The sequence below is a fragment of the Meleagris gallopavo genome, chromosome 11, assembly GCF_905368555.1.
Source record: "Meleagris gallopavo chromosome 11, MGAL_WU_HG_1.1, whole genome shotgun sequence".
NCBI classification, from domain to species: Eukaryota; Metazoa; Chordata; class Aves; order Galliformes; family Phasianidae; genus Meleagris; species Meleagris gallopavo.
Genome location: NC_139414.1, coordinates 12,627,174 through 12,639,634, shown reverse-complemented (window position 1 = coordinate 12,639,634; position 12,461 = coordinate 12,627,174). Strand labels below are relative to the sequence as shown.

At 42.0% G+C, this 12,461-nt stretch overlaps 1 protein-coding gene across 3 annotated transcripts in view; it reads right to left on the bottom strand.

Annotated features, from left to right (window-relative positions):
- The window catches only part of MB21D2 (Mab-21 domain containing 2), an 81,791-nt gene that overhangs the window by 59,591 nt on the left and 9,739 nt on the right, over window positions 1–12,461 (bottom strand). For all 3 annotated transcript variants that reach the window (XM_085232424.1, XM_085232427.1, XM_085232425.1), the window contains exon 2: window positions 5,018–5,161. The gene's annotated coding sequence lies outside the window, so the exon portion shown is untranslated. The remainder of the gene's footprint in view (window positions 1–5,017; window positions 5,162–12,461) is intronic.

Here is a 12,461-nt window from a genome sequence, read left to right as displayed (position 1 = left end):
GATAAAAGCCTTTCAGGGTGTCCTCTATTACAGTTCATGGGATTTTTCCATGGCAAAATAAATGATCAGTTTAAATTCTCCTTGGTTACTTAAGCAAAGTAAAGCTGGTAAATGCTGGATGCTTATTCAGATAGAATTTCCTTTCATTTCCATGGGAAATTTACTTAATTTTGGGAGACAACAAGGGACAAGGATTAGGAGGGCTGTTTGTGATTTTTACTGTGGGACATTAAACTCCACCTTCTGCTAGAGCCAAACAACCACAGAGATTTTGCTACTTTTGTTCTCTGTGCTGGCAGGGATTTGTGCTTTGCGAGGTGCTGCTCACAGCAGCACTGCATTAACACATGGAAGCAGTGAACTCAGAGCTCTGATGATCATGGCATTTCTGGACACTTGCAAAGTGCTAATTGAAAAAACATGACTATTTTCTTCCCATCATGTGCTTGAAAATCCTTCTGAGGACCAGCTTTGCTCCATGCCCACCTGTATCTCTTTCAGGAAGCAGCAGTGGTTTTACTAATGTGTTGAACTGAGCTCCTGAGAAGCCTAAATGTTTCTTTGTCCCTTTTTGCTCTGTTTGCTGCCCCATGAGAGGCACTAATGGCCTCTGCAGGGAACTCACTGCAGAGCCTTGGGAAGAGGTCACACATATGAGAGAAGGCAGCGTCATAAAAGCCATGGTGACACATGAAAGAACTTAGAGACAAAAATCACTCCTCTGCCACGGTTTGTGGGAGCTCCCCTCGTGAGGCCACGACCTGCATTTTGGACTACATAAAGTCAAGGGTCAGGCCTCTGTGAAATTCTGACCTTGCTGACAACAATGAGAGCTATTCCATTGACTTCCTTGGGTTTCTGGTATGAGGGATTTGTCCACAGACCTTCATTTCTATGGTTCTATGAGAAGCCCACTCCAGGTAGTGCCCTCTGCCCATCCTAATGGTTTTCCATCCAGCATGCTCCATTCCACAATTCTTTGAGGTTAACAGCTGCTCAGAGTGAAGTGAGAACAACAGCTTCTTCTGGATGGCATTTCTCAATCCCAGGCCTCTTCAGAGCCAAGAGTTTTAATGTTACTAGCCTGTTCACATGCAGCTTACAGCTTGTTTTTCCTCTGAAACGTCAGAGACAAAGCTGGGTGCAGAATACATCCTTTTAGGTCTAGTTGTCTTCTCTGATTTTTGGATCTATATCTTTCCCTGTTAATTATCAGCCCTCCCGGACACAGTGTGAAAGGAAGCTATCTCTATTTGTGGGAGCTGTAGATGTAGGCTCGAGCAGATGACACAAAAAGGTCATTAGAAGCTTGAAGGGCAGTGAGAAGCCATCCTTTGCCTTAAAGAACAGCAGAAGCCTGCAGAAATGGCTTATCAATGATCACCATCTCTGATTCCCAGGAGAGTTTTGGAGGTATTAGATGCACTCATCAGTCACAAGACTTCCTGCTGGAATTACCACATTGATTAGCCATGTGAAAAATAGCTTTCTGCTCTCTCCACTTCAAGCAGATTCTTCCTCTCAATGCATAGTGCCCTCCTCAAATTTATTCCAGAGTGATTCATCTTATCCGGTGGGACACTGCAAAATTTCCTGGCCTAGCATTGATCCCAATGACTTATTTTCCTCTAAAGTGTGAATTTGACTACATCAGTGTCCCAGCCTGTCTGAATCTCAGCCACTTAGCAACAAACTTAAAGTAGGTCACAATGAGTTCAGAAACAAATAGCTTACAAAGCTAAATCTTCAACACGTCAGTGGCAGTACTGTATAAGTAAACTGTAAATCCTCACAACACCACTACAAGATGCCATTTTAATACTCCAGAGACCAAGAAAGAACAGAGCACTCTCTGAGCTGTTTCTGCTTTAATTAATTTTAAAGACTTTTGCTCTGTGCTTTATGAAATTACCATAACTCATGAACAGTGCTCCTTCATTTGTCATTGGGGTGGGGGAAAGGACATGACGGAAGGTTTTTCATCTTGCTCTGGACTAAATTCTTCTGTGACCTGAGGCAAGCCATTACACTGTGTGTGCCTCCATTTTCCCTCGGCCAAGCACAGACATTATTTGCGATGCAGGGGAATTGAGTGTTGCTGACCTTAATTCCGTAAACAATCTGCCTACCTCTGAGCTTTCATCGATGTTCTTTGGGAACTTCGCTGTGGCTGTTGACTGCAGAGGACACTGTGATGCTCTGAATTCCCCCAACCTCTCCACATCCCTCTGATAAATTGGAGGATTCAGAGCATTATAAAGGCTACTGTGCTCAACAAACACCATTGACAATTTCTTCTCTGTGCTCATTTTGTTCAGGAGTTCACCAATGGATATGAGATCCTCATTTGACAATGAATATTTTCCCAGAGATAGAAGTCAAATTGCACCACTGTGTTTTTTCCAGAGGACTCGTTTCAGTTAGCTGTACAAACATTCATTCAGCCCAACCTTCATAAGTCATTTTCTTTTATCTTTACAGGCAGGTATTTTGTTCCTATGTGACAGCGAGACCTCACATTTTCAAAAGACCTTTGTCCATAGCTGAGGCTTGCCTAACTGTAGGTATACCAGAGTTCCCACAGTACTCTGTGAGGTTTTGCTGCACACAATCCTTCAGCAGCTGTTTTACATGAATGAATTTCATTCAAAAATAAATAAATAAAAAATAAATAAATAAAAAGTTTTGAGATTTTGAGTGAAAAGCACTGTGTAAGTGCCTACAGTTATTTTCAATTAACAATATCTAATTTCAAGCACACCATGAATCACATTTTCCCTCTCTCTTTAGAGCCAACATATTAATCCTTTGAAACAAAAATAGCTGCATTTTAATGAGAGTTTAAAAGGGTGAAAGTTCTGCTCTAGTACATAGACTGTAATAGATTATTTTTGTGATGTATATCTTCCATCCACTCACTTCAATTTTCTGAATAATATCTGGAGAGCAGCCTGTTTTATCTCTGTCTCCCCCCATTCACTCCACTTAGCTTTCAGTGTGTGTATCATAGTTACTTTGAAGCTGATACATGTTACTCCTTATAGGCAATATGTTACAATTACACTAAAAAAAAAAAAAAAATTGTATTGCTGTCCTTTGCAGGTTGGTTTGCACAACAAATTTCACAGAAGTGTTCCTTTTAATTGTGCTGTTTTCTTTTCTGTTTTTTTTGTGTGTGTGTGTGTGTGTTTTTTTTCCCCCCACACTGCTTTGCAGTACTAAAATATGACTGAATCCCTGTGTTGATAAAATCCTCAGCTAAAGTCACTGGGCACTAGCATGGGAAAACATTCCTCTGGCAGGTCTGCACTGCATTGGCCCAGGTCTGTTCTCCAGGGGCAGAACTCTCAGAACTGTCTTTGTTGAAGTATAAAGATGCTTTAATACACTATTTTGTATTTTCAGTATCCTGGCTGGGGTAACAAAAGCTCTACTAAGACATCAGCTTCATTATCAGAAAATACACACTGGAACAGCTTTAGACACCTCAGCAACTCAGTTGTAAATTTTGCTCTTTTTATTGTTTGTATTAGACTCATGTATGGCAGGTAGGCCCCATGTAAGCAGGAAATAAAAGGATACATAGTGCTAAACTGAAGGAAATGAGGCAAGTGAGGGAAAATAGGCAATGACTGTGAGCTCAGTTTGATAGCAATTCAGTGCAGATTTTTTTTCCATTGATGAATAGACAAATACAGACTGACTGAACTGTGTCTTAAGCTGGGCAGAGCAGGCTTCTTCATTCTGAGGGGATTGGGAGAATTGGGGATGCCTGTACAATGCTGTTCCAAAGAAAGGAACTGCCCTTCTGCAGAAAATCAAACTGAGCAAACCAGCCATCTCTCGAGTTCCATTGATGATTTTATGCAGGGTATGTAATAACATGCTTCTGGATGAGAAGGAGATGAAGACTTAGAATATGCACAAGAAAGACCATCAGCTGCTCATGCAAGAGAAAAATAGACATAGGACTTAGCTGCTAAATGTTACGGATAAAACTGCAATAAATCATGCCTTCAGCCAGGGTGACTCAAGGATATTGCAAAAAAATGTATTGAGCCATTGACATCTCCTGCATTCTGTGTCACAGGAAAGCAGAGTTGGGCAGAACCGTAATGCATGATTGTTGCAGAGATGGATACATGTCCATCTGAGCAACATTTTGGCTATAATGCACAGTGGCTCTGTCTGGTTTTATCTATAGTCTCCACAGGTAATAGCTCCTGATTCCTAGAGCTATCCTGCTCTTACTTTCTCAGTTCTGCTCAGTTATTGTTAATGAACCATGATTTCTTTCTTTGTTTTGTTTAAAGTATGTTTACTCAATTTCCAGCAGGAAAGCTGTAATAGAAACTGTGCCTTGCAGTCTTTTAGGGAGCTGACACTGATGACTGCATATTATAGCCAAAAGATTGATCAGCCAATCAGTTGTCTGTCCATCTCCATAACACCAGCATGATTTATTACAACATTTGGATTGCTCTCAGCAGTTCTCCCCATATAGCTCCATACAATGAAGATGTCAGGGTAAGTTAAAACTCATTTTCTCACTGGCAGGTTTCTCTAACTACATTTTCTTGCCTTCTGTAATATGTTTATGCTGTGTTGGGATGTTCCACCAGAACTTGGCACCCTCCAGCAGTGTTGTGTGTTCCTGCCAGAGGAGTGGAAGTTGTTTTTCGGATTACTTGAGGGTCCCTAAGCTCAGAATGGAATACAGTCAACAACCACACATTCTCCAGTGAAGCCACAGTGTGAAAAAAGGCCTCTGAAAACATACAATTTTGTGTGTGAAAATCACTGTAAATGCAGGAATCCGTGCCTGCTCAGTTAAAGAAATTAAAGGTAGGATGGAAAAGTAGTCACGTGGCAATGACAGCCTGCAAACATCTTTGAATTTCATTCATACCTAGAAGCCATCAGATGCATCAGTAGTTATGTGTGAAGTAAGAACATGAGGTAAGCAGACAAATGCAAGGTCCTTGTGCAATTTCTCTGCTCTGCCACATCCACTTACCTTGGCAGCAATCTTTCTGGGAGCAACTGATGTCGTTTGTGTCCAAATCAACTCAGGACAGGAGAGAAGCAGTAGACAGGAAAGGACGATTCTATCGTTGTCAGAACACACATTTGCAGGGATGGCTGGATTCTTGTGGCTCACCTAGGCAGAATCAAATGAAAATTAATTCGCTACTGGCAATTTATCTCATAGACATAACACATCTTGCAAGACCTGATCCTGTCTTCACTTTGAGATATCAGAAGATCTCAGAAGCAATTTTCCTTGAGTTCAAAAGAATTTCTCTGGATTTTACAGGGAGGATCAGTTCTTGCTTTCAGTGTTTCAAATATACATGACAATTCTCCTCTTCACTGTGGCAGAACAAAAGCCACTCTCACACCTCTATCTGGAGAGGTTTTGAGACAAAATGCATGTTAGCATGTTACCTCAACTGACACTTTTCCCTGCTGCAGAGATTAGCAAACCAAGATTTATCAACTTCGGCCCATCACAGGCATCAGAGCACCCATCCCCTTGCACTCTGCTCTGCACGAGATGAAACTAACAAATAGATCAGTGCTTGTGAAGCATGACAGCAAACTGAAACAGTGAAAGGGAGTCTTACAACTCCCCTGTCCTGTCCAGTTTCTGCTGACCCAGATTTGTACCTTCACCTATTCAGGTGCTCCTGCTCTTCCTTAACCTCCAGCTGCTCTCCTCAGAACAAAGATGGCTGGCTCCCACTAAGTGGATAGGAAGCTTTATCACAGAATCACAGAATCACAGAATTGTAGGGGTTGGAAGGGACCTCCAGAGATCATCGAGACCAACCCCCCTGCCAAAGCAGGTTCCCTACACCAGGTCGCACAGGTAGGCGTCCAGGCGAGACTTGAATATCTCCAGAGAAGGAGACTCCACAACCTCCCTGGGCAGCCTGTTCCAGTGCTCCGTCACCCTCACCGTGAAGAAGTTCTTACGCACATTCGTGCGAAACTTCCTGTGCTGCAGCTTATGTCCATTTCCCCTCATCCTGTCTCCACGTACCACTGAAAAGAGACTGGCCTCACCACTATGGCCGCCACACCTCAGATATTTATAAACCTGGATCAGGTCCCTTCTCAGTCTTCTTTTCTCAAGGCTAAACGGACCCAGTTCACTTAGCCTTTCTTCATAGGGGAGATGCTCCAGGCCCTTCACCATCTTTGTGGCCCTCCGCTGGACTCTTTCCAAGAGATCCCTGTCTTTTTTGTACTGGGGAGCCCAGAACTGGACACAGTACTCCAGATGAGGTCTTACCAGGGCAGAGTAGAGGGGGAGGAGCACCTCCCTCGACCTGCTGGACACGCTCTTTTTAATGCACCCCAGAAGTATAATTGTATAATTTATAATTGTAATAGGGTGATAGAGAAAGTTAATGAAAGACAAGACTTCAGAGCATCACTTCCTGGCTGTATTTCAGAATACCAACTACTTAGCAGCAATGCACACTCAGCCCAGTCCTACTGCTTTTTTCCATTCACTTGCTGCTACAAAGTCCTCCAGCTGTTCTTGAGCCTGAGAATCTGCTCAGTGGGCTAACTGTGTATATATATTTTCATTCTTCAGTCATTTTACTTTTCTAAAATCCAGATAAGTCCCCTATTGCATTTCTTAGTGCAGGCCTCACATATAGTTGCACTAATATAGTCAGGCAGGTAAGTACCCTGGAGCAGGATGCAGAGCAAGAGAATTCCCTAAATCCTTTCATTTGCCACATCTTCAGAACAGGAAACGCTTCCCTATAAACAGATCATATCTAATCAGTTTTATTGCCAGCAGCCAAATGTGTGAGTTTAAACACCACTGTTTATGTGCTAAAAAAAAGTAAAAGAAAGAGAGTCAAAAGGACAATCTCTGTTTCAGAGAGCGCTCACAGAAACATAGGGCTAGAGTCTGAAAAGGAACAACAAAGAAATAAGGCAATACTGACCAGATGGAGTGTCCTGAACCCACACTCACCCAGCATCGCTTTCCTGTCAGTGCTGCAGGAAAGGAGACTTTCAAAGAACTGAAATTCACAATTTTAGTTTATTTTTTCACTATCCACATGGAAGGCCTGTAAAAATCTTACATTTTTACCATTTGTCATGGGTTGATTTACAGATGAATGGCCTTAGGGATTCTTCCACGTATTTAAACTTAATGTTGTGAGATTCAAGACATGAGGGACAGGGTAGGTTTTATCCTGCAGTCTCACCATAATTGAGTCTGATCACTCTTCACCATTCTGGATAACTCTGCAAATATTTTTCTCACCTCTTCTCAAAATCAAGTACTGAAGAAGCTTTCCTGAAGTCATGCTTTAGCCACATCCATTAGAAATACAAATATCCACATAGAGTGAAAGATCTAGGAAGTTTCCAGAGTCTCAAAAGGTCAGTCTTTGCCTTGCCATACTTCTATCTGTCATGAAACACTTCACTTTTATTGTGGAGCAGCAGTAAGTGTTGGGAGTATGAGCACTATTAACTATATTTATTCACAGGCCTATCACCCATAAATAAAATATACCCTTTCCTTGTACTACAGACAACAAACTTCACAGCAAAACTCACCGGTAATTTATCAGCACATTCTGGAGTTGATCTCACGTGCACTGAAGACTTTAAGGTAAATCTGACCTCACTCGGCTGCAATGGGTTCCCATGAAACAGAACTCAGGATGAAGTAACAAAGCATCAGCTTAAGTGGGAAAGCACAACAAAAGAGGACACTGCTAGCAAAGCACTGCAGGCAGTACAAAGATGACGGTGTTTGGATCTACTGGGATCTGAGATTTGGGTTCTAAACAACAGCCTTGAGCAACATAGCAGCCCTTTCCTATAGCCTGGCTGCTGAGCAGCAGGATTCTTCCCTTGCTCTGGGTCCCTGCCCTTGCTCTGCTGCTGATGTAGTGGATGAGCTCTGGGTGCTGGGCTAAGTAGCTGGCAGCTGGGGAGGTGAGCACTTGGGGCTGGCTGGAGAAGAGCCCTGCTTCGTTCCTTGTACAGGACCCACACCAATCATGCTGCAATACTGGCTGTAGAGATCTAATTTGAGGATTTTCTCTAGTCTGACCTAATGAGACATAGCAACGTCTACATGCTGCTTTTGCAGCTACTTTGTCATTAGATATGCTCATTTCCCAGGTGGGCGTGTGATTTTCCATCTCTCTGGGTTAGGAAAACAATGTGATTATACAACGAATATAAGCCTGCTGTGTTTTAGAGAGAGGAAGTATATAATATTGTAATACTGCATTTGTAAATGAATGCTATATTGCCATTTCATAGGCAACACTATCAATTTCTCTTTGGTAGGAATTTTTTCTTCAGCATTTCAAGGGTTCGTCCCCTTATTCTTATTCTCCTCCTTATTCTTAGTTCTTAAGGCTCAGCATGAATCAGTGCAACAGAAAGTATCTCCAGTAGAAACACAGGAGCAATTGGTCATCTTTCTTACTCCCATCTATCCAAGAAACCAGACTATTTGCACTGGTGACCACAGAAAAAAAAGTGTAATCTGTTAACAGATTTTTGCTTTCGTGCAGGGTTTGGATTTTTTTTTTCATTTAATTTTCATTTTCTTTCCACTTTTTTCACCTTGTAGATGACTGTGACTTTGCACAGAGGAGATCTCATATTTAAAACATAAATCTCTGAGTCTTGGATTTTACTGCAAAGCCATGCAGAACTTTCTTATTTCCAAGGTTTGCCCATTAAAATTTCACAGATGGGAAATTTAAGCTCTAGATTTATGCAAACCTGAGCCATAAACAATCCCTCTGGATTGGAAAGACCCTGGTTTTCACAGACACTACTCAGAAAGCCTTTAGGCTTTAAATGCCCATAGCTGAGAAATGGAAATTAGGCAGTCAGGTCCTGGCTGGAAATTTGCCATCTCTCTTCTGCTTTGCTTATCTTCTGCTGGGCTAGAGGACCACTGAAGCAGGGAGACCTTGAATTTGGATCGAGAGCTCACTTCAGCACTTCACTGAGGACTGCTGTTCATGTGAAAGAGTACTGTGCTTTGGGAAGGCATGGCCATCCAAACCTTAGGCAAAAGTTTAAGTGTATCCCCTTTCATCAGTTAGATCCCAGGGTAAGTTGCACAACTCACATTTCTCTCTGCAGATTTTACTTACATCTCAGACAAGATCCTTTCTTCCCCTGCTCCCTCACTGCTTCTTCCTCCAGAAAACAGAGCATGTCCTCTTCCCTGCAGTACCTCACATTTCCGCCTCATGTGTGAGGATTTTCTAATTGCCTCCTTCATTAAGAAGCACTGAAGTTCTCCTCTCTGTGTCCCAGAAACAGTGACTTCCAGCTTTCCCCAACAAAGCGAACGTGATACTGAGTGCCATCAGTCCTGCAGGCTCTGTGGGTGGCATTTATTTCATTTCCCTGCAAACATCCCCTAAGGTCTTTTCTGCCATCCGCTCAAAGGTACTATGATAACTGGACTCCTCTAGCTCTAAGTGGATCATTTCCTTCCTCATTTGTCTCATCTCACAGATGCCCGAAGGTCTGCTCACATTTATTTTAGGCTCTCACAGAGCAGATTTCCCTGTTTCAGTTTGATTTACCATCATTCCCAGACAATTTATGTTTCCCCCTCTTAGGGCGACCAGTTCTTGGATTAAATGAAAGGCATAGCTCAGGCCCCACAGTCAGAAATTCTGAGTAGAATGTTACTCCCTACACTCTTCTGTATCTGAAAGAGCAAGGGAGAGCTTCTCCCTCCCCCCTTCATGCTTTAGGACAGGGATTATGGTGTCTAAGGAACCATGAAGGAGAAACTCGACAGTATTTCTCGTCTTCTCTGCAGCCTGTTCTTGCCACTGTCCTGACAAGCGTAAATCATGTTTCAGTGTAAATCTGGACCCAGTACATCTGTCACGTTCTGGTGGCAACGTTGGCTAGGCTGTCTGTAAATCCACTGAGAATAATGTATTTGTGCTGCAGGATGACATCCCATAATGAGATTGCAATATTCCATAGCCCATGATTTGCTATTTGTGACAAAGATAGATTTCATGAACAGCAAGGCTGCCAGGAGCCCTGCTGGGCTTAGGGGATGTTCATAAACTGGAGATCTTTCTCACCTATACAACCATAACTCAGGTATGTGGGAGACAGTTTTTAGTGCTTCTTAGACTGATCACTAAACACAATTGGAGACACAGATGCATCTAAAACACAACACAGTAGAACTAACAAGAGAAAAGCACAATCAAGAACAGTGTTTACCAACCAGCCTGTCATATTGATCCAACTACATTTAATATTTCAAGTATAATATTAAAAAAAAAAATCATTTCTATGTCTAGAACAACCCTGCTCTCCTCAGAGATTTAGACAATTAATCCCCCTCATAATGAAATTCTGCTTCATTCTTAGCTCCCAGTTGTAGTTTATTTATGGAAAGCTTAAAAAAACCTTCATCCTTATTTGTGGAAATACGCATATGCCACATTCTTCCCTTCTGTGCTGTGAGCAGAAGTTGTATAAGAGTGCATTTATGCACATGTACAAATCTACACATAACTTCTTAGCTAACAATACCATTTACACCTAAATTATTTTCCCTACCTCATTAGGGACTGCAGTGTAAGTAATACTTGATACTAGGTGGCTAAGCACCTTCAGCACAAAGATTAAATAAGTGGATGAGTGTATTAAACAAATTCTGCAGAAGTTGTGCTGGCATTAGAAAGGTTTTAGAATACACTGCCAAACATTGTGGTTTAATTGCCTTTTGGCAAAGCATGTCACAACAAAATGTGAAAGTTATTGCACAGAAAAAGTCACCCCCAGCTACCAAGGAATCAACACTAAGAGAAACTATAGATTCATTCTACTTCACGGACACTGAGAAAATGTCCTTTTTATTTTCACTTGAACTGAGCTTTAACAGCGTTATGGCTGATTGCAATTTGAGGAAAAGGAGAATCAGGCCCTTAGTTCAGAGAGGACTTAAATCTGCTCAAACTTAGTAAAGTAGATGAATGGATACATTTATCTCATTCTACAGAAGCAGATTCAGAAATGCTGTCTTGCTCAGTGCCAAACAGCTAAGAGGAAAATTGTTAAAACTCAGCTTCTGTATGGAGTCTAGCAGAATTTGGAACTCTGCCTAGCATCATTCTTGTTTCTCTGGTGCTGAGATCAGCTGTCTTGTCTTTAAATACACAGTCCTCTTAAATGACTATTTTATCTTACTAGACTTCTTGTTCTCCCTCATTTACATCAAAGTATGTACAAACATGGAAAAGTGTTTCACGTAAGTCTATAAAATTAAATAGAAGACAGGATATAAAGTAAATTCCAAATCCCTTACAAATCCTGCACAGCCCAGGGCAAAGGAAATGGATGGAGTGATGGCTGAGTTACTGGAAGCCTTCTTATTCTGAACTGGAAGTCAAGTTACAGTCATTGCAAAGCTGATGCTGCCTGGTCTGCCAGGGAGTTGTACTTAATTGCACTCAGGGTGTGCTTCTAAGCCTAATTTCCCACAACTGGATCACAGACATCTCATTTTACAGGCGGGTAAAAATATCAAAAAGCAAAGAGGGGCAAACTGTGGTCGTATAAACATGCCTGTCCTAACAGTCTCATTCAGCAGGTAAAGCTGTATGCACTGCATCTGTTCAGGGTACGGTAAATTCATGCACACAAGTAAATGTGTTTCTGTTGTTTATTTCCTGTGCTTCCCACATTCACATATCTCAGTCGCCTATCATAATAGCTGACCAGGGCTGCAGATGAGTAAGAGATGGGTATTTACACATGAATCAGGACAGTTTGAAGGCTGCCACCTCCCAGGGCTGTCCTATAGATGTGTGTGCATCCAGAGTCAAATCCCACAGAAGGAGGAGGGGATGGGGCTTTCCTGACATCAGCAGTGCTGCGTCTCCTGAGCCACAGTGTGTGCTCGGCTCGTTCTCTATAGCCTCAATCAGGCAAAGGGCTTGTAAAATGGCGTAAACGAAACATTGATGAGGTTTAACATAAAAGGTAGAATCAGGCCAGTAAAGCTGAGCATTTAAATCCAGCAGGTCACTGATTCTTTTGTGCTGATCTGAACCGGTATAATCAGAACCTGGCTGGGTTCCACTTGTGGTCTCTCCATCATACATTACTTACCATCTGAAATTCCCTCAGTTTAGGGAACGAACCCACCCCCTCCTCCATGATCTCTGAAGGAACAGTTAGTTTGAATAATAAAACCGTTTTTCACAGCATTCTCTGAGGAATCCCAGATGCCAGGAACTGCACTTCAGCACGTACAATCTCAGCCATTCACTTAATGACTGAATATTTCAATACTGTTTACAGATTAATACTTATGTTTCTGCCCTTTAGAAAAGCTCAGCATAGTAAGACTGCAATGACAGCAGAAGAGACACTACCTACAGAGAGTGAGGCTATCTGGAAAGCAG